Below are 27,667 nucleotides of genomic sequence, written 5' to 3'. Positions count from 1 at the left end.
TCCCCTTTATGCAAAGGGTTCTGTATCCATAAACTGACTCTAGTCTGAGACTTGATTAACGGACCATAACTCTCTTTTTTTATGATGTAGGCTAGACTTTTGTTTAACTAAGAACTTTTCTGCTTATCAAATCAAGTAAGATTTAGTAGGCTTTCCATCTATTTTTCACTTTTAGGAACACCGTGATCCTAAAACACTAGCAAGGAACTCTAGCCAATACCACAGGTCTCCATGAATCTGGCGATTCTGATTGCTGCTTTTGACCTTGCTTTTGGCAGTGGAGTGCTGCCACTTGGCCCCTGCTGCCCTGAGACCCAATTACTCCAGTTGCATTTAGATTTCCCAATTCAGTTACTGCTATTCCCATTTAAGTTCTGGCCTGCAGAGAAGAGTGGTCCTAGAGCTCTTCAAGGATGTTGTGGCTCTCCTCACAAATCTGTTTCTAACAATATGGATAGAAGGTATGTCTTCTGGACCCTTCCAGTGTGTGTGAGTAGGTCTTAAATGACAAATCTACTCTAGCATTCCAGTCTCTCTAAGCCTTTGAACCTCTTTCTCTGTGTTAAACTGAGGCCTGCCTGGCATTTCGCTCACTGTGGACCACCTTTTGGTCCATGTTTCAGTCAACCAAGCAACCAGACTGCTGGAGCTCTTTCCAGTTCCCCAAGCTGCAATATTAAATGCAGTATTTAATATCTGCCGAGTGAGCTCATATCAATAAATTCAGCCTGATTCATAATTTCATGTTGTTTTCACCATTATCCCACACCCTAGTGTCCATTCCTACACATGTTTTTGGGATTTTTGTGTAAGTTAGGAACTTAGGTAGTTCTTTTGGAGTGTAGCACACCTCTTCATGGATTTCACTTCCTATCTCACTTTTAGGTGCCCGCTGGGACTGGCGTTCAGTACAAGCATACCTCATTTTAGTGTGCTTCGCTTTACTGCACTTCAAATATATTGTATTTTTCACAAATTAAAAGTGTGTGACAATACCATATAAAGCAAGCCTACCAGCACCTTTATTCGAACAGCATGTACTCTCTTCATGTCTCTGTGTCACATTTTAGTAATTCTCACAATATTTCAAACTTTTTCAAACATTTCTGTTATTAAGATCTGTGATCTGTGATTTTTATTTATTTATTTATTTATTTTGAGACAGAATCTCACTCTGTTGCCCAGGCTGGAGTGCAATGGCATGATCTTGGCTCACTGAAACCTCCACCTCCTGAGTTTAAGTGATTCTCCTGCCTCAACCTCCCAAGTAGCTGGGATTATGGGTGCCTGCCACCACGCTCAGTTAATTTTTGTGTTTTTAGTAGAGACAGGGTTTCACCATGTTGGTCAGGCTTGTCTTGAGCTCCTGACCTCAGGTGCTCCACCTTCCCTGGCCTCCCAAAGGGCTGGGATTACAGGTGTGAGCCACCACACCCGGCCAATCAGTGATCTTTAATGTTACTACTGTAATTGTTTTGTGGCACCCAAACCAAACCTATATTAAACAGTAAACTTAACTGATAACATGTTATATGTTTTACTGACCTGCTGATCCCCCATCTCTCTCCTTCTCCTACGGCTTCCCTAGCATGAAAAGTATTCCACTGTATGAATATATCATATTTGGGTTATTTGTTCATCAGTTGAGGAATATTTGAGTTGTTGCTACTTTTTGGTTATTATGAATAACGCTGTTATGAACATTTGTGTAGGAGATTGTGTGGGAATGTATGTTTTCAGGTCTCTTGGGTATATACATAGGTGTGGAATTGCTAGGTCCTATGGTAACTTTATGGTTAACTTTTTGAGGAAGGGCCAGACTATCTTCCAAAGTACCTGCAACACTTATATTCCACCAGCAGCGTATGAGTGTCCACATATCCTTGCCAATGCTTGTAATTATCTGTCTTTTTGATTATTACTACCCCAGTGGGTATGAAGTGATATCTGATTGTGGCTTTGATTCACATTTCACAGGTGGCTAATGGTGTTGGTCTCTTTTTATTTGTATATTGAACATTTATCTTTTTAGAAGTATCTATTCAGATTATTTGTCTATTTTTAAATTGAGCTATTTGTCTATTTGTTATTGAGCTGTAAGAGTTTTAAAATTATATATATATATATATATATATTCTAAATATAAGTTCCCTGGCAGATATATGGTTTGCAAATAGTTTCTCTTTTTTGTGGAATTGCCTTTCACTCTCTTGATGGTATCCTTTGAAACACAAAGTTTTTAATTTTGATGAACTCCAACTTATCTATTTTGTTGTTGCTTATGTTTGTTGTCGTATCTAAGAAGGTTTTACTTAACCCAAGGTAGCAAATATTTATTCCAATATTTTCTTCTAAAGGATTTATGGTTTTAGCTCTATATTTAGGTCTGTGATCCATTTTGTGGTATTTTTTGCAGATGGAGTGAGGAAGGGGTCCAAATTCATTTGTTACATGTAGATATCCACTTGTTTCTACACCATTTGTTGAAAAGGCTAGTCTTTTATCATCAAATTTTTTGGATACCATTATTGAAATCAATTGACCCTGCATGCAAAGATTTATTTGTCTAGTCTCATTCTAGTCCAGTGATCTATGTATCTATCCTATGTTACAACTGGACTTCATTTTCTCATAGGTAAAATTCAGGAAATGAGGGTGTTGCTCTATAAGGTTTCTATGGTTCCTTTGGGCTCTAACATCATCCATCATAGCAGAAGAACTACTGTGAGCTCTAAAGAACTGCCCCCAAAGCGTCCCCAGTGGCCCTAGTGGCATTTTTTTCTCTCTCTTTGACCTAAAATTTCTAGAGTCACTTTTAAATTTGAGAAGATAATCTATTGTGTCCAGAAGGCAACATTTCCCACTTTATATTTTAATCCTTATACATTCACAGAAACAAGTTTTTCATATTAGCTAGTCACCTCTTTAGAAAGCACAGAAAATAGGAAGTTCTTCAAAGGATTTGAAGCAGCTATGGCAAAAGGTAAACATATAATGAAGCTACTTAAGTAAGACAGAAAATTCAAGAGTTCAATAAAAAGACAATGTCGAGGAGAAGGAAGAATGTAAAAGGTAGGATAGAAATAATAGCTTTAAAGAAAAACCAAGACTAAGAGAAGCTGCTTCTATTAATCAAAAGCCTTATCTCTGAGTGCTCTGAATTCAAGGTGAGAAAGAAAAGGAATAACTCTTGTGTTGTAATTAGAAATGACAACTAGTTCATGAAGGAATACTTTTACCAGTTCTGAATTCTACAAAAATATATACTGTGTGCATTTAATATGATTTTGAATAAATGACACTATCTTTGATTACTAGCTTATAAATTACATAAAATTATTTATATTGGAACTTAATATAATTTGTTACTGATAAAGTTGTAAAATTGTAGGTGATTCTTTGTTAAAATGTGAATACTGATGTCCAGGCATATCATTGCTATGATTATATGAGCTAGTACAGGAGTAAAACATGAGGAATACATGGCCACTGTATTCCTTTGTCTCCTTTCAATTATCAATAATCTCAGCCAGAGATTAGGAAGCATCTCTAAAATACGTAATATGAATCTTTAAAATTATAATTCTCATTCACAGACAGCAAAACTAAGTAGTTACTGAGCAATAAATCATTTGTTCATATGGCAGAATAAGGATGAATGCCAGGTGTCCTGAGATGGTCCTAGGATAGTGTTTCCTGAACCGTTCCCTGATTTATTCAAAAACTACTTTATGAACAACTGGGGAATTAGATGACTTCATTTGTGGCAATGAAGGACCATTTCCCTACATAGTTTATTTTTCTGTAAATATTTTATTTTACTCCCAAGAATAAAAGCAATTGCTGTTATATAAGTTGCATAGATTGGAAAACATTGGTCTGATCAAAGTTTTATGATAAATATCCTTGCTTTAATTATAATTAATTGATTTAAAACACAAATGAGAAGCAAAGAGAAAAATGTACAAAGCAATAACAACATATCACAATTTTGGACCTAGCAATTATAATTATGTGTTTAGAACATCCAGCCTGACTTGGAGATAAATTTACTTATAAGACTTCCTACTACCAGTTCTGTTCTGTCTTTTTTTATTCATACAATTGATAAATAACCAATAATTTTCTAGTTATATTTGCCTTTTTTTCCTGAAAGTCCTCACAATAGGACTTGTAGTCCTTCATTAGTATAATCAGGCTGCTGAAAACTTTAACCCAGTTATTCGCCTATTGCATCTCTTTTCCTTAATTTTTGTTTGCCTTAAACCAAGACACCATTTCAAATTAAAGTCTTCTACTATAATGTTAAGTTAGATGGGGGGAAATATCTTTGCATTAAGGACCAAAAACCACATGGCAATAAGGTAGAGTGCATGAGGGCCATAGGCTTGCATTTTTTAAAATGTAATTTAGTTAAATTCTGTTTTTGCTGCCTATAGCATTGGCTAGAAGGGTTGGTATAGAACAGTGTGGATATTAAAAACCGTAGCTTGCAAAGTTACTTGTCAGGAAGACTTTCTTTTTAAAAGGAAATACAACAATGCAATGCATACAACAAGTTTCTTAAGTATAGGAAGAGGAGGCTGGGCAGGGTGTCTCACATCTGTAATCCCAGTATTTTGGGAGGCCGAGGCAGGTAGATTGCTCAGTCCAGGAGTTATAGACCAGCCTGAGCTACATGGTGAAACCCTGTATCTACAAAAAAATAGAAAAAAAAACCTAGCCAGGCATGGTGGTGTGCACTTGTAGTCCCAGCTACTCTGGAAGCTGAGGTGGGAGGATCACTTGAGCTGGAGAAGGCAGAGGCTGCAGTGAGCCAAGAACTGAGTGAGACCCCACCTCAAAAAAAAATTAATTTAAAAAAAGGAAAGAAAAGAGCAGTGTCAGTAGGAGTTGGGATGGTTAGGTTTGAAAGGTTTAAAAAATAATTTTAAAATAACCACTAAGTATTATTGTTGTAGTGCTTACTTTGTGCACTGCACTCTTCTAAGGACTTTGCATTCCTTAACATTGAACCTTCAAAAGAGCAGTACAAGTTAGGTACTATTAGTATTCCAGTTTTAAAAGGGATGAACTTGAGGTACAATGGTGTTAAGTAACTTGTCTAAGTTTACTTAGCTCTTAAAGGTCAAAGCCAAAATTTGAACCCAGAGGTCATGCTCTTACCTGTTCCGTCAACATTCTTATCAATTGTGCTCCAGAAAACCTGCAACATAGTGAAGAACTTGTAAGACTCAAAGGACTTTTACATGTGTAAAGAAGGGAAAGAGTTTTGTTGAAGAAACAGAAAGAAATGTATTAATGAACATACATGAAGTCATATGCACCATCTTATTTAATCTTTCACAACGGAGTGGTAAGTTAGTCGTGATTTTCCTCCATCTGAACAAAGGAAAGCAAGGTTCAGAGAGATGGGTAACATGCTGAATGTATGTTGTTAGGTTGAGGTGGATCTTGAGTTCAATCTCAAACTTTTCTAATTCCAAAGTCCATGTCCTTTTTACTGCATAATGCTATAGGATAGAATTCAAGGTAGAATTAAGACAGAAAACTGTCATTTCAAAAGAAAGAACAGTTTATGGTTGATAATGTGTGTAGTACTTGAAGAGTTAGAGAAGTACATATAGCCAAATGATGGAAGATTTTATTGTCACGTATAATAGGGTAAGCAGTATTAAATGCTATAACAGATAAGTGCCAAATTCTCTCCTTCTCTCTTTGTCTCTCTCCCTCTCCCGCCCCCCACCCCCACATACACGTTACTCTCATCATAGGTCAGAGAAGATGGTGCTAATCAGGCAGCCTAACACAAGGTCCTACAGGGGCCAAGGGTCTTTCCATATTTAAGGAAAGGACCTTCCTTTCCTTAAATCATTGAGGTTCTATTCATTAATTTAATAGAAAGAAAAAAAATCTTAAGTGAGAGGGTTTTTTGTTTGTTTGTTTATTTGTTTTTTTTTTTTTTTTTTTTTTTAGCTAGTCTTAGAAGTGCATTCTGCACTTCCAGCAATGTGCCACTGGCCAGAACATTTGCTACATAGTAAAAGTGGCATTAAAGAGAAAGGACCCAGTAATGAGGTTCGGTAATGGTCCCCAAAAGAGAGATTAGAGTCAGGAAAGCTTTACAGTATGAGGAGATATTTACTTAGTACACATGATAGGTCATGCTCTGTCTGAGCCCTGGGAATACAGCATATAACACAGATAAGGTCCTTGCCTTTAAACAGCTTACATCCTGAGAAGGGGAGAAATGGAATAGACAATAAAGACATGAACAAGCAAGCAAGCAGACAACATCCTTTCAGATAACAAGTGTTTTAAAAAGAAAACAGAATTCTGAAAAACAGGATCCTGGGAGAAAGGGATGCTACTTAAGATATTTAAGGAGTACCTCTCTGAGGATTGCCATTTTAGTCAAATGGCAAGAGCCAGCTATGCAAAGATCTGTTGAAACAGTATTCTAAGCAAAGAAAACCTCTGGTCCAAAGGCACAAGACTGGGGATAAGCTTGGTGTGCTGAAGGAACTGACAGAGGTCAGTGTGTCAAGAGCCCCTAAAATAAGAAAGAAGGTCAAAGTTGAAAAGGGGGTTGATCATGAAGGTGCTTAGTAGGCCTTCATGAGGAGGCTCAATTTTATTCTAAGTATACTGAAAATCCTCCAGATGTTTTATTCTGGAATAAATATTTATTCCAAATATTTATTCAGGAGTTATATGATTCAGTCATCACTCTCACTTCCTCCTGAAGCCTTACAAGACCATTCCAGAATATCATCATCATCCCCTTCTCTTTCCATATCATGGGCCTGCCTTTCCTTAAATCACCGAGGTTCTATTCCTTAGTTGAATAGAAAGAAAAAGACAAACATGTCTCACATGAGAGTTTTATTGGCTAGTCTTTCAAATGCATTCTGCTCTTCCAGCAGAATATCCAGCTGGCCAGATATCCCATAGCAATTTCCCTTGCTAGTTACCTGGAAGTATGGATATGCGTTCTCCTTAACTGGAATGTAACCTCTTGGAGAGCAGACTTATATTTAATTTGTGGCTTCCTCAGTAACAAACACAGTTCCAAGAAAACACTTAGGTCTTGAGTAAGTACATGAATAAATGAATGATGAATAAATAAATAAGGAATGAAAATAGTTGAAGGAATGGAGAGCAATATCCTCTGGTATTTGGAGTCTACAACGTACTTTCACTTTCACTGTATCATTTGATCCACATGAGGACATCGAGTTCGTGGGGGAGAGTTTGGTAACTGCACAATTATGAGAAGCAAGAGATTAGAAAAAGAATCAAAGAGAAATGAAGATTTTAAGGCTGAGCACTGAGAAGAATAATGGAACGACTTTGGAAATAGGGGATCAGGAGGTAGAGTCAATTTGGAGTAGGGGAGGGAGGTGGTGAGAGAAAGTTATGTTCTGATTCGGCTGATAGAAGGCAGAACCAAGTAGAATGCCCAGTAGGCAAGTAATTAAAGGTTAAGTTGTGTGATGCAGACAGAAAGAGCTGCAGGAATTCAGAGAAATCTAATAAAGAAAATGGATTTGGGACTGAGGAATGAGAATAGACACTGAGGTAGCAAAAAGTTAGATTGCTGGGTATAATGACAGCAAATATTTACTGAAAATAATGGGATATTGGGAACAAAGACAAACTAAGTAATGGGAAATAGAAAGATATCACAATATATTAATTAAGATAAGACATCAGAAGTAAACCACAGAAGAAAAAAACTGAGGAGCTGCCATTTTCCATTTGTTTAATTAAAAAATGAAATTACTGCTCTATTCACAGTGCTACTCACTGAATATTTCCAATTTCCTACCTCCAAAGCAGTGGACATAGGACTGTGTTATGGGATGCTACTTCCTGGCTCCTTTTCAGTGGAGGACACTGATGTGTCTGGCTCTAGACTGTAACCTGTGGCTGAATGTTTGATTGTCAATACAAAACTCTGCAAACTTTCCTCTTTTTGACTGGTAGTAGTCACTGGCAATGTTCAAGTAGGTGACTGATTTGTCATCCAGGGACCCTGGGCGATATAGAGCATAAAACAAAACAAAACAAAAAGATCTTTGTCATTTTAAGCCACTGAGATATTGAGGGTGTTTGTTACTGCAGCATAACATTATACCCTGACTGATGCTGTTAACATCAGTGCCCAGTAAGAAAGGATAAATGTGGAGTGAAATTGACTCCTGTGACAGGAAACAGTGGGGAAACTAAGGACCATTAAAAAGGGAAGAGACATCAAGTTGGCAAATGATACTGACCAATCTTCTAAGACACTTATCCCCGAAGGCCTTGCAAGAGGATAGAACTGGAAACTTCACGGCAGGTGTGTTTACCTACCCATCCATGCCCCCTCCAGTGAAAAGCAGGATAGAGCAACTCCTTCAGGATGATGGAAAACCCCTCAGACTGGCTGGCTGTGTCACTGTCCTTGACTCCTCCTCACAACTAGCATGACTTAGGTTGATGTGGCCGAGCATCAGAAAATCGAGAGAACAGTTAGTGGTGCTTCCAGGTCTCCAGAGCCACAGTGCCTATGACAAAGGAGAAAATGAACCAGAGACAATCATAACCAAAATTATAAAGTAGGACAACAATTTATAAACAGGAGAGAGCAAAATGCTTGATTGGGTTCTGACAAGAAGAATATATTTAGAAAGATAAAACCAAGCTTACAAGAATAAAGCAGAAATTGATTTTCCACATAAGACCTACCAAGGTAGAGATTAGTAAAAGGAAAAGAAGACAAAAAAGGTAAATCTATTTTTGTTCCTACAATGTGCAACATATCAGTGATTTTTTTTATCCCCATGGAGGAGTGATGGGAGAGTCGAAGGGAAGGGAATGAATATATTTTTCAGCTAAATCTTTGACTACTTGTCATAAACTAACTTTAAATTTTAGGAATTATACTTAACACTATACTTGAGATTGTTATTTTAACTGGAATTCTAAGATTTATTGTGAAAAATGAAAAACATACTCATTAAATTTTATTTTTTTCTTGATACTCAAAATCATGTTTATAAAAAAAGGATTTTTTTAAAGGAGAAAGAGGTGCAAACCTCTTTAGTTAGTAAAAACTAACTAGGGAATTCTCACTAACAAAAGGCCCTATTACCAGGGTAGATGGTCCATTTGTGACTGAGTTGTAGCCAAATCATAGGTGTGGGATGATCACACTATATCAAAATCTAAATGTAAAAATCTGCCTATCTTTATTCATTGACCATGAACCAAGAGCTCCAGCCCTGCTGGTCATATTTAATAGGGAAAAATATGTTTGGATGGATTGATGGATGGAGGGCCGAACAGATGGATGTATGGAGAGATTTATCTAATGAGGCAGCTTGGTATTTTGAGAGAGCACAGGTTTTGTGTAAAAAAAAAAAAAAAAAAAAAATCCAAACTGGTTTTTTTGTGCTAAAAGCAGTCTAATTAAGAGCTGAGATGCTAAAGTCAGTTTGCTTGGCTTAAATTTTGGTGTGTCCACTTACTGCTGTGTGGCCTTATGCAAATTTCTTAACCTTCCTGAGTCGCCAGGTTCTTATTCATATAAAGGGAATTTGAACATCTATTGTATGAAGTTACTAGGAATATACATAATAACTATCATTAGTCTCAGTTGTCTTTGAATTGCTTATTTAAAGAAGCTTATCTCAAAAGTATTTATCTTTGCCTATATCTTAAACATTTATTATTTATACTGATTTGGAGGAACGTATTTGTTCTGTTGTTATTGATTACCTGTATGATAGTGTCTTTGCTCATCACAGAAATTCTTTATCTGACTCCAAAGCAGCCATTTAAATAGGCCTTGAATGTTAGCACTTATTCTACTAGGGGCTTGAGGTGAGGGGGTACTAACACCATCAAACCAATTGTTTAGGTTTGTAAAAACAAAATTAGTGCTTTAATCTATTTTTATACTTTGAATACTAGTATAGGTATTAAATAAAGAGCTTAAACCAAGAAAAACCATACCATCCTGAATCTTAGGAAAGTTATTTTGTTGTTGTTAGAGAAAAAAAGAACAGGTTTATTTATAATATAAAATAAACAGCAATTGTTCACAAAGAAGACTTTGTTTGCTACTCAAAAGGACCGTAAGTGTTCCTATCCTGATTTTGCTAGTAAGGAAATGGGGAGAAACTGTTAGGAGGTACATTCCTTATACCGTATCCTATGGCTGATAAGTGAAGGGGGCCAAGATCTGAACATAGGCATTCTGGCTCCAGAGCCCAGGCTTCTCACTCCCTCACTAAATTGCCTCTCAAATAATCATACTGTGTTAAATGGGCTGGATGGGACCTTGGAGATCATATAATCCTGTCTCTTTGTATTACTGCTTGTAAATGTAAAGCAGAGAGAAGTTAAACGATCTGCCCAAGGTTATACACTTCTGTCTCTTTCCCAACATAATAACACACTCTCGTTGAAACTCATTTCTAGGATTTATACAAACTAATGGCAAAGTCATGACATTTTTTAATTGAATGCCCAATAAGAGAATCATTTTCATCTTGTTTTCCCATCTCATGTCCATGAGTAAAATGTTAAAAATGTGTTGCAAAGCCAAAAGGGTACTTATCTTCATTAATAGCCTGCTTTTTTATAGAAGGAGGAAAACCATCCCTAGGCTGAGTCTGTTTTAAATGAAATAAGCGTGTAGTCATTTTCTTGGTGAAGGGAATCTCTGAGGCGTTAAGGGAAAAGATGACACGTCTGACCTTCTAAGTCATGTAAGTTCAACTTAGACAATATATGACTTCAAGAAAAAGCATCATCTTTCCTGTACTGGCTAGTCTTATATATCTTATGAGAGCCTTCAGGTCACTTCACTCTGGTTTCAGGTAGAAAACCAATGGGGCTAAAAGTGCTTTGTCTTTCCAACAGACCAATTAATTTTATTTTTAACTGTTAAAGTATTTGTTGCTGTTTGATCAATCTTTTACTCTTGCTTTATTCAGACATTAGAGAGGACGTTTATAAGTAAGTATATTATCTGAATGATCTTCTGATTTCAAAGTCAGGAATTATTTTCCTTGAACATTTAAGTGGTCATCTCTACCTTTTACAAAGCCAGAAAGCAAGAAGGACTGTGGGTCATTTTCCTCGAAAAACTACATACCACAGCTGAACACAATTTAAAATTGCAGCCATTAGAGTAAAATCTCTCTCAAGGGTTCTACACAAGAGCTTATTTTGGTGTTTCATATAAAGGCCCAGCTCCCTGACCAACTTTTTGACCTTAGTTGAGTTACCTAATCTCTCTGAACCTCAGCCTCTCTACCTGTAAAGTGGGAGAGACAACAGTATTTACCCACAGGATTTTTATAAGAGTTAAATCCTAAAATGTATATAAAATTTTTAAGACATTACATGGTGCTTAATAAATCTCAGATATTATCTTTGTGAATTCAGCATTCAGTTAAAATGCATTTTTCTAGTCCCGAGGCTTCCATTTTTATCTTTAGGCATATTATAGACAATATTTTTGCAGCTCTGAATTTATTCATTCGTATAACACATATTCACTGACTGTCTGCTAAGTGTCAGGCATTGTCCCAGGCACTGGAGCTGCAAAGTAAGCAAAACAGATAAAAAGTTCCATTACTGAACTTACCTTCTATTAGGAAAACATGATAAATAAGCATATATGTAGTTTAATATAGATAAATGTTCAGGTAAAAAAATTAGTGTAGAAGCGACACAGGACTTTTTCGGATATATTGGACAAGACTGTTAAGGAAGTGGGTCGTGAATATTGCAATTTCAGATAGGATGACCAAGGAAAGCTTTCCTAAGGAGGCAATATTTTAGTAAAAATGTGAAGGAGGTGAGGAAACAAACCCTATGACTATCAGATCAATTCTGTCCCAGATCACAGCAAACATTTATGTAAGTACCAACCACATGCGCTCTATTTTAAGTATCTCTTTCTTGACTCTGTATGTCCCAATTTAACCCATCATCTCCCCGCCCCACCCAACCTGCAGTATTTCTGTTCTATTCTTCTAATCATGCAGGGGAGCAATTAACCATGCCATTGCTGATGCTTGCCTTCCATTCTCCTTTCCGTGCATGCCAGTGTCCATCTACTCAGCTGCTAAGTCCTAAAAACTTATCTCCACAGTTCTTTCACATTTACTGTATTCCTTTTGTTTCTATTGACACCATTGTAGTTCAGACCTATAGTGCCTTTAACTTGACTATCTTAATAATCACCTCGCTGCTGCCTCAAAGTCCAGCCCACAGTGATCAGTCCACTCTTTGTAGACAGTTCACAATTTCAGAATCTTCAACAATTCTCTGAATCAAAATAACTCAACAATAAAAGAGGTTGGGCAGCTCTGTGGCTTGTCAACAACATGCGGGCTCTTGGTCAGCTCAGATTCCTTTGGCTTTCTCAGCATTGAAACAGGAAGGCTACAGCAAGCTCAAGCAGCACAATATCCAAAGGCAGAAAGGAGTAAACCTCTGTATCGATGAGTTTACACTTTGCTATCACCACCAACCACAGCTGATTTCTTTTCACCACCATGGTTGTGTCACATATATGTGCTTATAGCAATCATGGGAAAGGAAACACCAATCAACATACTTCCCCTCAACCCATGACCTTCTAATATCTGAACAGATTCAAGGATTCTTTAGTAAGGAAGAAAGGGAGCAGAAATGGCTTTTGGATAGGCAGCAAATAATGTCTGCCAAATCCTCTACTGAATAAGCTGTTGAGTATGATATGCAAGCCTTCTGAGAATAACCTTATTTTTCCATCTACAATGTGGTTTAGTCAATATGTGTTCTGGACTCTCTCATCTCCATGACCTAGATCAGTTTATCTCAATGTGTGGTCCAGGGACTAAGATATTATTTGCCTTTTTCATTCTCATTCTTACACAAATGCACAGTGGAGGTTTTCAGAAGCTACTTGATATGTGTTCTTCAACAGATTCAATGCAGAAGCAGGTATAGAATTCAGCTTTGTTGTATTAAGCCAAGCAGTAAAGGGGTTTTAAAAAATATACACACTGCCATTCTTCTCACTGAATTTACTTTTAGAAAACGTATTCATTTTTATAAAAATGTTATCTGTATCAACATGCAATGGGTATGTTATTGTTTCTAAATCAATCAATAAGTACAAATTTTAAATCCCTCAGTTGCATTTTCTAATATGATAAATATCAATATGTATAGAATGCATAAATAAAAGCCCTTTGGGGTCTTCAAATAATTTTTAAGATTATGGTGGGGTCCTGTGAGAAAGTGGTTTGGGAAATGTTGTCCTGGCCTAGATTACACAGCATCTTCTACCTGTGATGCCACTTCCTCCATCACGAAATTCTCATCCTAAAAGATTTAGATCAGAGGACTCTTCTTCAGTCCTTGGGAGGAAGCTCTCATTCCACTGCATCTCAATTTTCTATTCCTTTTCTATTGCTGCATTACAAATCATCCTACAATTTAGCAGCTTAAAACAACAATGCTTAAACTTCAGAGTTTCTGTGGGTCGGGAATCTGGGTGTGGCTTAGCTGTGTGCTACTGACTTAGGGTTCCTCCTACAACTGCAATCAAGATGTCAGCCAGGGCTGCAGTTCTCTCAAAGCTCAGCAGGGGGAAGGTCCACTTGCAAGCTCACTCATGTGTCCGCTGGCAATACTCAGGCTCTTGGTGGTTGTTGGCCAAAGTGTCTTGACAAAATGGCTTAAATTCCCTCCCTTCCCCCAACCACTAAGAAAGAGATGGTAGGTGGAGAATGGAGGTGGGAGGAGGGGGAAAGAGGTGGATGCCAGAGTATTATTTTTATAATCTAGTCTTGGAAGCAACATAGCATTATTTTGGCCTATTATTTGTGGGGCCCAATGCAAAAGAAATATATGAAGTCCCTAGTTCAAAAAGCAAGAAGTTCCCTTAAAGGGTTTCCTCTTTCTTCTGTCGGTGTCTTTTTCTTGACTTCCTATGGTGATTTTTACTTGCTTTGTCATTCTGAGTAGAGAAAGGTTAAAATTTTAAATAATTAGCATAATTTTACCATTCATTTTTATATTGTACTATGCCAGGCTTAAATGCAAATATAAGAGCATCTAATTTGTATATAGAATCACCAAAATTACACAATTTGTATTTCATAGCTTATATATTCATGTGTATTTCATTCTTACAAGAATAGTGGAAACTTTTACACAAAACGAATTTAACTGTTTTTATTGCACATCATGATGCTCACACATTCTACCAACCCTGCCTACCTTTGCTTGCTGATAAAAAGTGACTGCAGGAAAAGGAAATATAGTCTGCCCTGTCTTTTTCCACCTGTGTCATAATTTTCAATATAAATGGTTGGCTAATCCTGGGAAGTCAAATTTCACACATCCAGAGAAGTCTCACACACACACACACACACACACACCAGTTTGATAGCGTTCCTTGGTCATTCATATTTCTCAGGACATTATTGCCATCTTTCTCTGTGATAAACAAGCTCTAGTTTGAACAGAAGGGGCATCTTCTGGTGGCAGTCTGCATCCTCCTTACTTAGTCATAGAAGTAATACACTTGTATTCGTCTGTTTTCACGCTGCTGATAAAGACATACCCAAGACTGGGCAGTTTACAGAAGAAAGAGGTTTAATGGACTTACAGTCCCACATGGCTGGGGAAGCCTCACAATCATGGCAGAAGGCAAGGAGGAGCAAGTCACATCTTACATGCATGGCAGCAGGCAAAAAGAGAGCTTGTGCGGGGAAACTTCCATTTTAAAACCATCAGATCTCATGAGACTCTTGAATGCACAAGAACAGTGCCAAGAAAGACCCACCCCATAATTCAATCACCTCCCACTAGGTTCTTCCCACAACACATGGGAATTATGGGAGTTACAATTCAAGATGAGATTTGGGTGGGGACACAGCCAAACCGTAACAGCACTTACCTTCTACTTGCTTTGAGTCTCACTGAGTTCCCATGACTCAGTGAGGGAATCCTGCGCTCATGAGGCACTGAGAACCACCTATGTGAACAAGGTGGCAAGGGAAGGAGGCAGACACACATATTGAACACAGCTCACAGAGCTCATGCTCTGATCCATTGTCTCACTTGACTTCATTTACAAAATTCAAAGCTAAAATGATTAAGAACATCAAGTTGATGACAATAGAACATTAAACCAAGTTCAAGACTCTGTGTGCCCCGTGTGCATTGGTCACATGCCCATAAAGCCAGCCCTGCCCATCACTTCCCCTGGTTTATTAGAATAGTTACTAGTTCCAGCCCACACTCAAGGGTAGGGCATCACACAAGGGCATGAATACCAGGAGGCAAGACCCTTGAGGATCATTTTAGATGTTGCTGCCACATCCAACATCATCTTTCTGTTTTGACTTGTTCTTTTCTTTCTTGTACTGTCTATATAGTTACTCATGTACATATTATTTTGTATATTGTTTTATATGGTAATCTCCTTAAGGATAGCATTCCTCTCTGATATATATCCTGACATTCCTTTGTCATGTGTAATATGCAACACAAAGCAAGGACTGAATACATGCTTTTGAAATGAATGAATAAGTGAATTAATGATGCAGTGGAACTTTGATTTAAATTCTGGTAAGCAGTCTTTGTGAAAAATTATCATAATGAGAAGTTGACCTTAATATTTTCCTCAAATGTTGCAAGATTAAGACTGTCGTTATTATTTCAGATCCTTATTTTTGCACAAGCCACGTACTAATTTCTCTTTCTTCCCCCTTGTCATGAACTGTCCTCCCTCTAAGCATGGATTTTTTTCTGACCTCTACAAAAATCTTATTTAGGTTATTGTTAGGGGTGAATTATTGTACTTGAAAAGAAAATTAATGATACAAGGGACAGCTGGAGAATATCTGGAGAAACTGTTCCATTGGCATTTATATTTTTATTTTGGACTGCATCGAAATGGCAGGGGAGCTACGCCCTTTTAATGGCTTGCACATGTGGTCAGGCATTGTGTGAGCAAATAATGCTTTCCAGTGCTTGTATTCAATATTCAGAAAAAGAAAATAAAAATGAACAGAAGTCTTTTTAGATCTAAGCATTTTCTTCAGTTTTCTTCTTCAGTCTATCCCACAATGCATAAGCTTTCACTTCTAGATCTGTTTCAAGGGTCTTTTATAATGACAGAAGCTAAGTCTTTGTTTCCAAGTAGCGGAATACAGAATACATCAGTGTGCCATTTAAGAAGAACTATTTTGTCAGTCTTGTTTATGCACTCAAGATAATACAGTGTTTTGAAAAAAGGCTGGACTCAACCTCTGCCTGTTTATTCAATATAAACAGAAGCATCCCTTTTGACGTTGTAAGGACAGGATGTGTGCTAATTTCACCAAGTAAAAGCCACTGCACTTGGCCATATCAATCCTTGTCTAAAGCAACCTTGCTGCTTCACAATATCGTGAAAGTGCACATAAAGGATGCTAATGATGATGCACATCAAATATTAATGTGCATTGACACATAGTCATCTACTACAGCAGGAAAGTACCCATAGTGGGCTGCTGTAGGGTTATGCCTTCCTTCACCTTTGTCTTTAGCCTTGAGCTTTCCCTCCCCTTCCCATGCCTAAGCAAAACAAAGCACTCTGTACCCTAAGGAGGAACTCCAGGAAAGTCTGGCAGCAAAGTGACTGGTGTCCTCATGGTGGCCTGTTTGGTTAAAATAAAACGCCTGTTGGGCTAATGTGTGATCAAGAGAGGAATGCCATTTATTGTTTCGGGTTTATAATACTGTGAACTGAGCATAAGTGAAAGCCACTCGGGGGCTTGGGGCGCACAGGGGCAGAAATTCACAAGCAATGAATTGTATTTTTTTTCTTTACCTGTTTCTTCCCAGCATTTTAGCAATAAATGCATTGTCTTTTTATCATGTTTTATGTAAGAATGTATGAATAACCAAACAACAATTCAACTCCGCAGTTTAGAAATAAATGTGTTGGTTAAATAGTTCAGTCAGGGATGTATTTTTCTCTTTGTACTAAGCGGCAAAAGCAGCTGTGCTGTGTCTGTGCCCCGCATTCAGACATTGCATCTCCCCCTTGTGGATCAGGCCCCCTCGAGCTAGCACCCGTCCCATATCCTGCTTCATTTTAGAATAGTACCACACCTAAATAGGAAGGAAGCACCAGGAATCTGTTTATGCAATTCTAAATCTTCCAATTTAACAATTTAAAAAGACATATGCCGAAAAATCAACATATTGCTTCCAGACAGAGTTTTGTATTATTATGGCACATCCACAGATATCTTCCAATAGAAAATGCAACTACTGAATTTTATACCCCACAGTAATATGCTGAAGCAGAAATTTTGCTTTTTGCTACACAGAAAACCATTTCTACATTTTATAACTGATGCTTAAGTGAGAGTTGCACCAACTTCTTAGATTTGAACTGTGCTGTTTTCCATGTCTTCTTATGAAATATGTTTGGGTTTTTTGTTTTTAACAAGAACCCTATATCATTAAGTTAAAAAAAAAAAAGAAAAGAAAAAAAGAAAAAAGAAACCTCTGTGAGCTGAATTTTTGCCTCAGATAATACCTTACCCGGCATCAACTTAACCAGTAACTTCACACTTGGTTGTAGGCTCATCCTTCATCATCCCTGATCAATAATTCAGAAGCTCAATAGAAATGCTTTAAATTGAAATTGAACACACCATTAACAGTCCTAGAAAAGTGGGCATCATTCAAACAAAACAACCATAGGCACTCTCTCCGTCACCAGCAATGCCTGATATAGTTTGAAGTCTGGATTCCTCACTAACTGCCAATGCATTTCCCTCAGATCAATTATTTAGTCCTGAGTGAGTAAACTTCTGATCAACTCCCTTCGTCTTGGCATTAGTCTATTTCCTTTATAATAGGCAACAGTATACCTCAATCATTCCCTCTTTCTTCAGGCCTCTCTGCTTTTCGTTAATTTTCTCCTGGTCAGTCAGCCAACTCTGGCTCCCTGTGGTTATAGGAAATTATCCATGCAATGAACTTTATTTAGAAAACTCTGCTGCATAAAGAGGTGGCAGAATTATTCTTCTCATAGTCCAGTCTATGTTGACTTTCGTGCTACAGCATTTCAACAGTCACTGACATAGAAATAGATGCTTAATTTAAAATGTTTTTGCAAAAGTCATTGGACAATTGATAAATAAAGCTGAGACTAGACTCCGAATAAAGTGCTTTAAAAAGTAAAATTCCGACATTCATCTTCCTTATCCCTTAATGGGGAAAAACTCTCATGAAGCACCAACCATATATGTACTCTGAGAGTATATATTTTAAAATGTGTGTCTCTATTATTAGAAAATGTGCCTGCTATGCACACTTAAAATAGGTAAATTCTAACTCAAATTTTGAAATTTTACTGTAGAATAACTGTTTCAAAATTTCATTCAGGAACTACCAGTGTTCTCCACATGCCTGACACAGCTCTATTGTATACCATGCTAACATAAGGAAGCATTTCGCTTAATTTGATAAATTTTACAGCGTCTCTCTTTCTGCTTGTGAAAGAACAAGAATCCACCATATTTTTAAAAGCAAAACAAAAAACAAAATACTGAAGGGCACTCCTGAATTTTTTACAATTTATAATATTTTGCTATATATAAATTGAAATAATGTGTTGACCTAATACAACTTGTATTGACTTAATGCAGCTAATAGTAGAATGAAGAGTGGGAAGTATCCATAAAATATAATTATATTTTGGTATTTATGATAAATCAGCTATAGAAAACCCTCATGTATGGGAAATACATTCAAAATTATCCCATGAGTAAAGAAATATGGGAATATTGTGCCTTAGCAATCATAAAGATACGCATAGATTTGTGACTGTCACAAGGAATATCTGTGAATTTGTCACACATTTGTCCCCAAACTGTCCCCTTGGCAGTGTTCTTTCACAGAATTCCAGAAGAAACACTCTTATTTCATGTTAATCTTTCTTTAGCATGCCTTTTAATCACTTTGAAGCTTGTGATTACCTTTAATCAATGAGAGTTGCTAAACCTTCATCCAATAAGTATAGTCTGCCCCAAAGTCAGGTGATCTAAGGATAATAGAAATATCACTAAAAAGGAGCTATAGAGGTGATGAGAGGAAAACTTTCCCAGTTTAATTCTGTCTGACTAGCAGACCTAATGAAATTTTCCCAACTAATAAAACAAATAGAAACGTAGATAGAAGATAAACACGCAGACAGACAGATAGAGATATGAAAAAGTCAAACTAAAAATAAGTGCAAAGCCAATAAAACTGGATTTAAAAATTTAATCAACACCCTCCATTTCTTTATTTGCAGAAACAAAGAGTGCCTACCCCTACCTGCAGCCTATTTTGAAGAACATAAGGACAAACCAATCAAAAACTGTGCAGCCTTTCCTTTATAGATTGATGTTGCTTTTGGAGAAAACCAGAATACTGTCATCCCCGTTCTCCTTCCCATGAGTTGTCACCTCTCTCTCAAAATTCAGGCAGAAATTACAGTTCCTAGGGTATAATTAGGCATGACATAGACATAGGAAGTACCTGGTGTTGATGTAGTTCCCACAAGAAAAAAATTCTACAGGCAGAAGAGCTAGGGGGTATAGACAGAGTCATGGATGTTGAGAATATCCATGACTGTAGATTTGGGTGTACTCAATCTATTCATGTCTTAGAGGGTAAAGACCAGCCATTTTAAATAAAAGCCTAAGCACTCGGCTTTGAACTAAGAACTCTGTCCATCAACCTACCAACATAGACAAATAAGGGAATATGGCCAGTGTGCAAGAAAATAGAAAATGGCATAAATCACAACCTGTACAACTTGCATATTGGCAAACAACGTTTAGGTAAATCAGGACTTATTCAAAGATGAATAAGCAAGTAAAAAAAAAAAAAACAGGTAAAAAAAAACTTCAGTGTCTTTTCTATCTTCCATACTTCATAACATAAGGAAATCCAACATAATACTTAGTGTGACTCATTGGGAGATACTTCATAAGCTTATTGTAATAAGATAAAGAATGTAATCTATCTAGAAAGCACTTAGCACAGCTCCTGGCAAGTAGTAAACATCCAATAAAGAGTAAGTATTATTGTTATTGATAAACAATTGAAACTAAAGAGATAACTCAAAAACTGCTTTCCTGAGTCCAAGTAAATCCAAAAAAACAAAAACTCAGTCAGATTAAAAGAAAAAATCTCAGTCAAAATCAGTGAATTAGTGAATAGATGTCCACTCCAAGGTATATCATAAAATAAGATTTTAATTATAAAGACAGAGAAGAAAAACTGACAAATATCCAGGTACAAAGAAACACTTTGCTTACTCTATCAGAAGGATTCTACCAAAGAAACAAAGCCACTATGAATGTTACAAAGTTAGGGATGTTTCACGAGAATAAGCCCCTACACATTTGTGAGAGCTGCTAAAGTAATAAAGTAGTACATGATAGGGGGTTGCCTCTGCATGTTGAGTTGGTCCCAAAGTCACTATAGACCAACAGGGTTATTAATCAGGAAGAAAAGTTGAATGTGAGTCAAGGACAAACTAGAACTCTCAAGAACAAACTAGAACATGCAAGGACAAACTGGACCACATAGCTCTCTCTCCTAGCCTTCCACTTCAGTGATGAGGATGACCTGTAGAAGTCGAAACCTTTACTATGAACCTGCACACTGCCTGGATTTGGACTCAGAGAGGCTGATGGAGGAGGTCTAGTGGGAGCTTGAGATGCTGCAGGCCTCCCTACTGCCCCACATCAGCAAAGTGAGGCAGCAACAGATCAGCTGTGATCAGTGTGATCAGCAGCTGCACCTGACACCCTCCATAGATGTGCAGAGACTAATCGGTATAGCTTCACTTCCAGACAATTCTCTTATGGCCAACACTAACCCAAAACCATGCACAAGGGGATTTCTGTGAAATGCAGTTGTAACTTAGATACCTACAAAGGAACAAAAATGAGAATGACCTCAGGCTTCTCTTCTACAAATCTTAATTCCAGGCAAAAATGGAACAATGACAACTGAATTATGAAAAAAACTAAGCTATGAGCTAAGGACTTAGATCCTGTATTTGCTTTTTTCACATTCAAAGACATCTGTCCTCCTTACTTCAGCTCACTCAGATTTTTAAAATTCGTTAGATTTCCCACACCTCCATCTGCCCCTGCTGCTTTTCAGTTTGAAAAGCACACCCCAATGTTTCCATGTATTATGATGCTCCTGGGGCAGTTCTCAAATTCACACTTTTGCTTGCATCTTGTCACTCTTAGTTATGGCACATGGAGTCCTGCATCTTATTCTGTCACACTATCTTTCTGTCTCTTCTTTCCACTTGCGGTCTAGCCACAGCTATTCTTTAAATTGCTCTCAGGTTTACTATGGTCTCTGTTCTTTCAGTATGGGGCCCACACATACCACAAAATCAGTACCTAGGAGGACAGTCTTTAGATCATCCAAGCCTTGCTCATTAACAAAGCCTCAGACCCCCTTGAGTAACTGCCTCTTTGATCTTGATTCCTAGTATGCTTTTCTGTTATTTGATTCCTGAACTGTTTCCCATTTTCAGTCAATATATTCACCCCATAAGGTATATACTCAATACATACTCTGGAGTATGTAGTGTGGCTTTTATTTTATCCTCCTTAAATTTATTAACTTAATGCATGGGTCAAACACTGAATTTTAGAAAGAAAAGTTAGCAATTTAATTGCCTGTTAATTAAAATACATGTCATATACAGGCAAGATTCAGCTACCACTAATTAATCTTTCATTTCTAAATAATGACAACAAAACAAAGAGAAATAGAGTATAAATCAATTTTGTATGTCTCCTTCTAATATGAGCCTTCATTTGTCTTATACTAGGACTTGTCTCTGTCTTTAGGTGTCACTTGGGAGTTGTGTAGAAGCTCTTCTCACCATGACCCAAAGAGTTAAGACTATTTACTGGTAATAAATAAACTACAAATTCTGTTTCATTTTCTACATAGTAAGTTAAATTGGCAAAAATATTCCTGAAATACTTATAGTCCTCCTTGCAAACTACCCTAGCTAACCAGCCTGCAGTCCACATACCCCACGCTATTGCTCCCACCGGGTCTAACTTTGCCCCCATGGAGGGGACTCATCTCTCCACCACCCTGCCCATTTAGAGCCGATTCCCAGAGGCCTCCAGCTTATCTTCTTTACAGGCCAGACTTTGAGAAATACTGTTGTGAAAAGAGGATTTATGGTTTATTCACTGATTAATTGAGGAATCAAGGGTAGTAAGAAAAATCTAGGAATGGTAGAGTCTGCTTTGGAAGATAATTCTCTTGTGTCTGTTTCACCCTTTGTCTTTTTCTAGATCTTCTCATTTTTCTTTCTTTTTCAAATTTCATTCTATTCCCTTTCTTAATTTCTATACTTCTTTAAAGGGAGAAAGTACTCCGGAACCTTCAATAATCAAAATTTCATTTGTTTTCTTTGATGTCCTGCTTCAGCCTAGTTCTTCTGAGAGCCCTGTGATCAGTTCTCCTAGGAAAGTAACTGGTAAAATCAAAGAAAATTGAGGAAGTAAGTGTCCTCAACCTCAGAGTAGTATTGGTGTGATAATTTAAAAAGAAAGACAACACCTGTGCTTGCAAAGATACAGTCTCTCTTTAAGAGGTAAGGGAGGACTAGGTATTCTTAAACTTTTTAATATGCTTTTCAAACTATTCTAAATGATCAATGCTTAAGAAAAACTATTAAATAGATAAAATGTTGTTGAGTATTATACATTTCAGAGGTCACTTTAAAATAGAACGAAAGTTCAAAAGTAAAACAAGAAATGTATTTTGCCCTTAAAGTATTAGCATACAATTCAATATGCTGTTGAAAGCACAGACACAGAGATGGTTGCAAGTCAAATGAAGGTTATATTATAATTGATACTTTGAATTGTTAAGGAGAAGCAAAGGTGAAATGGAATGCTTTTATTATTATTTTTGTTGAAATCTTATTAAAAACTTTTAATGGAATGCAAACTAGAGACTATTTTCAAGGTCTCAAGTTAAATTAGATATGCAGCCATTAATAATATCCCTTACCATAACACTTTTTGAAAATAACTTTCCCAACACAGAGATGGGCTAATGCATTTTCTAATTTCTTTGTATTTTCTTTGCTATTTCAGAGAAATTCATGAGCTCAAACGATGTAAGATATAATCATCATACCTACTCCTGATTCTCAAATATAGTTGAAAATATCTGGATTGCAATTTAGACTAAGTACATACATATATATATAATCAATAAGTTTAGCATTATAATTCAGTGGTTTGCAGTCATGTTTAAGTGCTTGAGCACCTGAAAATCTTGATATTTGTTGAAAATGTTTATGAAATAATGACATTTTAATTGAATTGAATTAGAAGGAAATTCACCTGCAGAAGTATGACTTTTTAAATGTATGCAAGTCTCCACACATAAAAAGTAATGATTCATAATGTATATTTGAGAATTAACATATATAAGATTTGTCTTGTTTCTTACATGTTCTTGGTTCATTCATTTTGTTAAATTTAGCAGCACATGCCACTAGGCAAATTGAAGAACCAACAATACTAGAAAAAAGAGGGTAGGGAAGAAAAACTTACAATTCAGAAAAATTTCTTTTTTAACTTGTTTTCCTCAGAGCCTGGAAAAAAGCTGTTATTATTTTATTTTAGTGGCAGAACATCTTGGTTGTGCTCCCAACAGAATGGTTTCCTAGAAGCATAGTATGAAACCTACTATTTTAGTGTGTGTATCTGCTCAGACACATTTCTGAAAGAGAACACTTCATCTATGTGAGCAAAGAAAAATAGTATAATTGCACTAAATTTTTCACATTATGAAAGCTGAAGGCCTTTAAAATAATTCTCATCATCCAAAACCGATTCTCTATGTAGTGTTCTAATCATTTTGAACATAGTTTACATATTATTCTAATTATTTGATTAACCTTGTCTGTCCTATTGAATCGCCATCCGGCACCTTTTCAATGGCCTTTATTCATAGTAAAGAAAAATGTGCAAACTTTAATATATCACCAGGGAAAGTCAATGCAAAATACAAGGACCCTGAAAGAGAAAAAAAAAAAGACAACATTTAAAAATGTAATATTTTGTGCATGTTATAATCATCATTTCAGAGGAAGGAAGCAATTCTAAAAACAAATTTTCAAAGCTATTTTTACATTAACATTATTTTTTCTAAATATGCATCCATTATGGTAGAGTTATCTTTTCCTTCCTTAAGCTCAGAATTAAGTCAAAGTTAATTTCCTGGTATGCAATGTGGCTTTATTTTTTTTTGTTATTTAAATTGTTTAGCCAAGGTGGGATCAGCGACTGTGTATTTATATGTTTCAGAGCACTGTGAGCTGAAATAACAAATTTTGTATAACTTATCTAAGTAAAAATATTTATAATACTTCTCTCAACAATTATTCTAATGAAGATGTATTGAGTAATTTATTACCATCTTTTATGTTTTAAGAGTTCTGATAGTACAAGTTAAAAAAAAAAGGTATAGCCTACTTCTACTCTTTTACTGAAATCAAATAGATGGCATGTGATGATTAACATAAAAAAGAACACATTCAACATAATATATTGCGATAGTGGCAGTCTAATAGAAAAATAGCAACTGTTGATTTACTTTTATTTATTTGTTTTATTTATAATAGATATGTACCAAATGTAAAATTATTTCTAAGAAGATTTTTCTTTAAATACCAAGCATTACAGTAGATGTTGTCTGTATGTGTGTAATTTAGAATAATGATATTGTATAATAATATTAATATGATTGTGGCTAGAAGGAATTTATTTGATCACTTATGTACAGCAAATTAAGAATAAGATCTTAGCATATCCTAGCTACTACATAAACGTAGCAAAGTTATTTCGCTACCTTGAAAAATACAAGTGGACAAAAAAAATTGCCTAATTTCATGGAAAAACTATAATTTTGCCAGTTAATACATGAGATTCTCAAATTCATGAATTTAAAATGTTGAAATAATTATGCTTTTGCTGCCTGAAAATATATTGGATCAAAGTTTCAAGTGGATATCATCAGGGGATTTGGATGGGGAAGAGCAAGAGGGGAAGGAGGAGAGGAGATTTAGTCTAGCCCTATTTCCAGCTGATCCCCACCCGGCAATGCCAAGCTATGGGTTCACCAATTCAATAGGATGAAGTCAATCAAATCCTCTTTTAAGTAATGGTTGAATAAAATAAAATGAGGGGAAGAAAATCAAGTACTCTAAATGGTTAAAGGGTATGAATAAGTGAAAAATGTTTGTGAAACTGAGAAGGAAGAAGAATCAGGAAGTGGTTATTTATGGTGCCTCAATATGTAAGGGTAAAAAGAAATTTAATATAATAAGGATAAGCTAAAAGCAAAGAGGAAATGTTGAAGCCCTTTACCTCTCACTCTCTGATGTATAGAAATTCTAACACTGCTAGATCGTTTTTTCTCCTGGCTATCTCAAGTGAGTTTACCAATTAGAAAGAATATTTGTTTATTGAGAGAGAATAGAAATCTAAGACTCAGATAAACAAAAACTGCCTCTAACAAGGCTTGCATTCTTACAGACTCCAGTAGAATTTATCATCCTCATAGAATCAAATGGTACAAATTCTCCCCTTCCCCTCCAATCTCTTGCTCTGACTCCATCAACAAGCCAAAGGCTTGTTATCTTTGATAAGCTTGTCACCTGAGGTAACAGTGGGGAAAGTGAGGGTAAAGAGGTGAAAGATTACAGTGAGAGGTAAGAAAGGATATATCAACCCTGACTCGTAGGCTTCTAACTTGCCTACCTGGTGGATGTAGATGCCTATTACTGAGGGGGGTCAATTCAAGTGGAAGTAAATATCTGGGAAAAGAACAAGGGTTTAATTTTTAATGTTAGTTTATGGTGCCTATGAGACACCCAAGTGGATATGTGAAGCAGACAGTTGAATTCTAGTGGTTGGGTTCTAGTGGATTCTGGCCTGGAAAAATAAATTTGAACTTGTTGGACTGAATTGAAGAGACTGCCTATAGAGAAACAGCAAAGAGAGAAAGAAAAACAGGAATTAGGACTGAGCTTTGAAGAACACCAACCTATAAAGCATGAAAGATAAAAAGACATATTAAACAGGCTGAGAAGGGGGAACCAGAGGTACAAGGAAAAACAGCAGAAAGTGGTAACACAAAAAGTGAGAAAAAGAATAGAATGTTCATCTATGGTGAGTGCTGCCAAAAGATATAATCAGATAGTTAATCCCGGCCTCCACATTTCTCCACTATATTGATACATGGCTTTTGAACTGGTCTCGCTGCTTCCTCTAGGAAGTAATCTCTAATCGATTACTATTCCTTCTGACAGAGGGTATTTCTAAAATAAGCAACTCTCTCTGTCATTCTTCTGCTCCCATTCTTCAAAGCTCCCTCTGTCTTCAAGGTCCTTAGCAGTTCGTACACCTACCACATGGTTTCAAAGTCCTTAGCAGGTCATCTACCTACCGCATGACCTGGCCCCACCTGCCTCTCCAGCCTCACTGCACTCCTCGCCCCAGTGCATGAGAACCTCCAGCTCTACCAAGTCACCTGTAGCTCCTTAAACAATGGCTTCATGCCTCTGTGCTTGGACAGAAACTCTCCTCTACGTTGGAGATTTGTCTCCCACTTCTGTGCCCAACCAAGGCCTACTCAATTTATATTCCTTCTCTAGGAAACTTTTACACTCCACCACACCCCAATCTCAGTTAATCATGCAGCCTTGCATTTGCTCTAAAACAACATTCTGTAATTAATTTTGTGTCTCTTTCTCTTAATTGTAGGGTATTGTCTTGCCCATCTTTGTATCCAAAAAACAGTGATGCAACATGTTAGATATTCAGCACAGATCTGTTGAGTAAATGACTAAATGAATGAAAACACTAGAATTCTGCTTTGCAATTTTTCTTCTCCAGCTTTCTGCCACGCTGCTTTATTACTCAATTGGAAGATCTAATATTTGGTTAATGCTCAAGAAAACACAGCCTAGCTTCTTTTTTCTTTTTTTTTTTTTTTTTTTTTTTTTGAGACAGAGTCTCGCTCTGTCGCCCAGGCTGGAGTGCAGTGGCGCGATCTCGGCTCACTGCAAGCTCCACCTCCCGGGTTCACGCCATTCTCCTGCCTCAGCCTCCCGAGTAGCTGGGACTACAGGCGCCCACAACCGCGCCCGGCTAATTTTTTGTATTTTTAGTAGAGACGGGGTTTCACCGTGGTCTCGATCTCCTGACCTTGTGATCCGCCCGCCTCGGCCTCCCAAAGTGCTGGGATTACAGGCGTGAGCCACCGCGCCCGGCTAGCTTCTTTTTTCTCATTTCATTTGAGGATAGCACCTTTTGGACTCTGATTTTCATTTATTGGCTACAAAAGAGAAACATTCAATTTTACTGGACTTCTAATAACTAGCTGCTAAAAGAACATGAATGAAAATGTGAAAGGCTATAAGATGGACTCACAGGATCCTTGGCATATTTCATCTACTGAAAGCAGGGTCTTCTTAAGCCAGGAGTGAGTATTAGTGTTTCACAGCTCATGTTTCAGTTGATGAGGCATGAGATTACAATGATAT

The 27,667-nt window shown here is 36.9% G+C and overlaps 1 protein-coding gene and 1 long non-coding RNA gene across 2 annotated transcripts in view; one reads left to right on the top strand and one right to left on the bottom strand.

Moving 5' to 3' along the window:
* Positions 1 to 27,667, top strand: part of TMEFF2 (transmembrane protein with EGF like and two follistatin like domains 2) — a 248,149-nt gene that overhangs the window by 146,369 nt on the left and 74,113 nt on the right. The gene's annotated exons all lie outside the window — the stretch shown is intronic.
* On the bottom strand, positions 6,122 to 14,756 carry LOC144333439 (uncharacterized). The gene is made up of 3 exons (XR_013402089.1): positions 12,247 to 14,756; positions 8,359 to 8,552; positions 6,122 to 6,553 (listed from the first exon to the last, which is right to left on the bottom strand). It is a non-coding gene; the product is annotated as an uncharacterized LOC144333439 (long non-coding RNA).

The sequence above is a fragment of the Macaca mulatta genome, chromosome 12 (genome assembly GCF_049350105.2).
Source record: "Macaca mulatta isolate MMU2019108-1 chromosome 12, T2T-MMU8v2.0, whole genome shotgun sequence".
Classification (NCBI taxonomy): Eukaryota; Metazoa; Chordata; class Mammalia; order Primates; family Cercopithecidae; genus Macaca; species Macaca mulatta.
The sequence above is the reverse complement of the archived record's forward strand: the minus strand, read 5'-3'. Positions and strand labels throughout refer to the sequence as shown.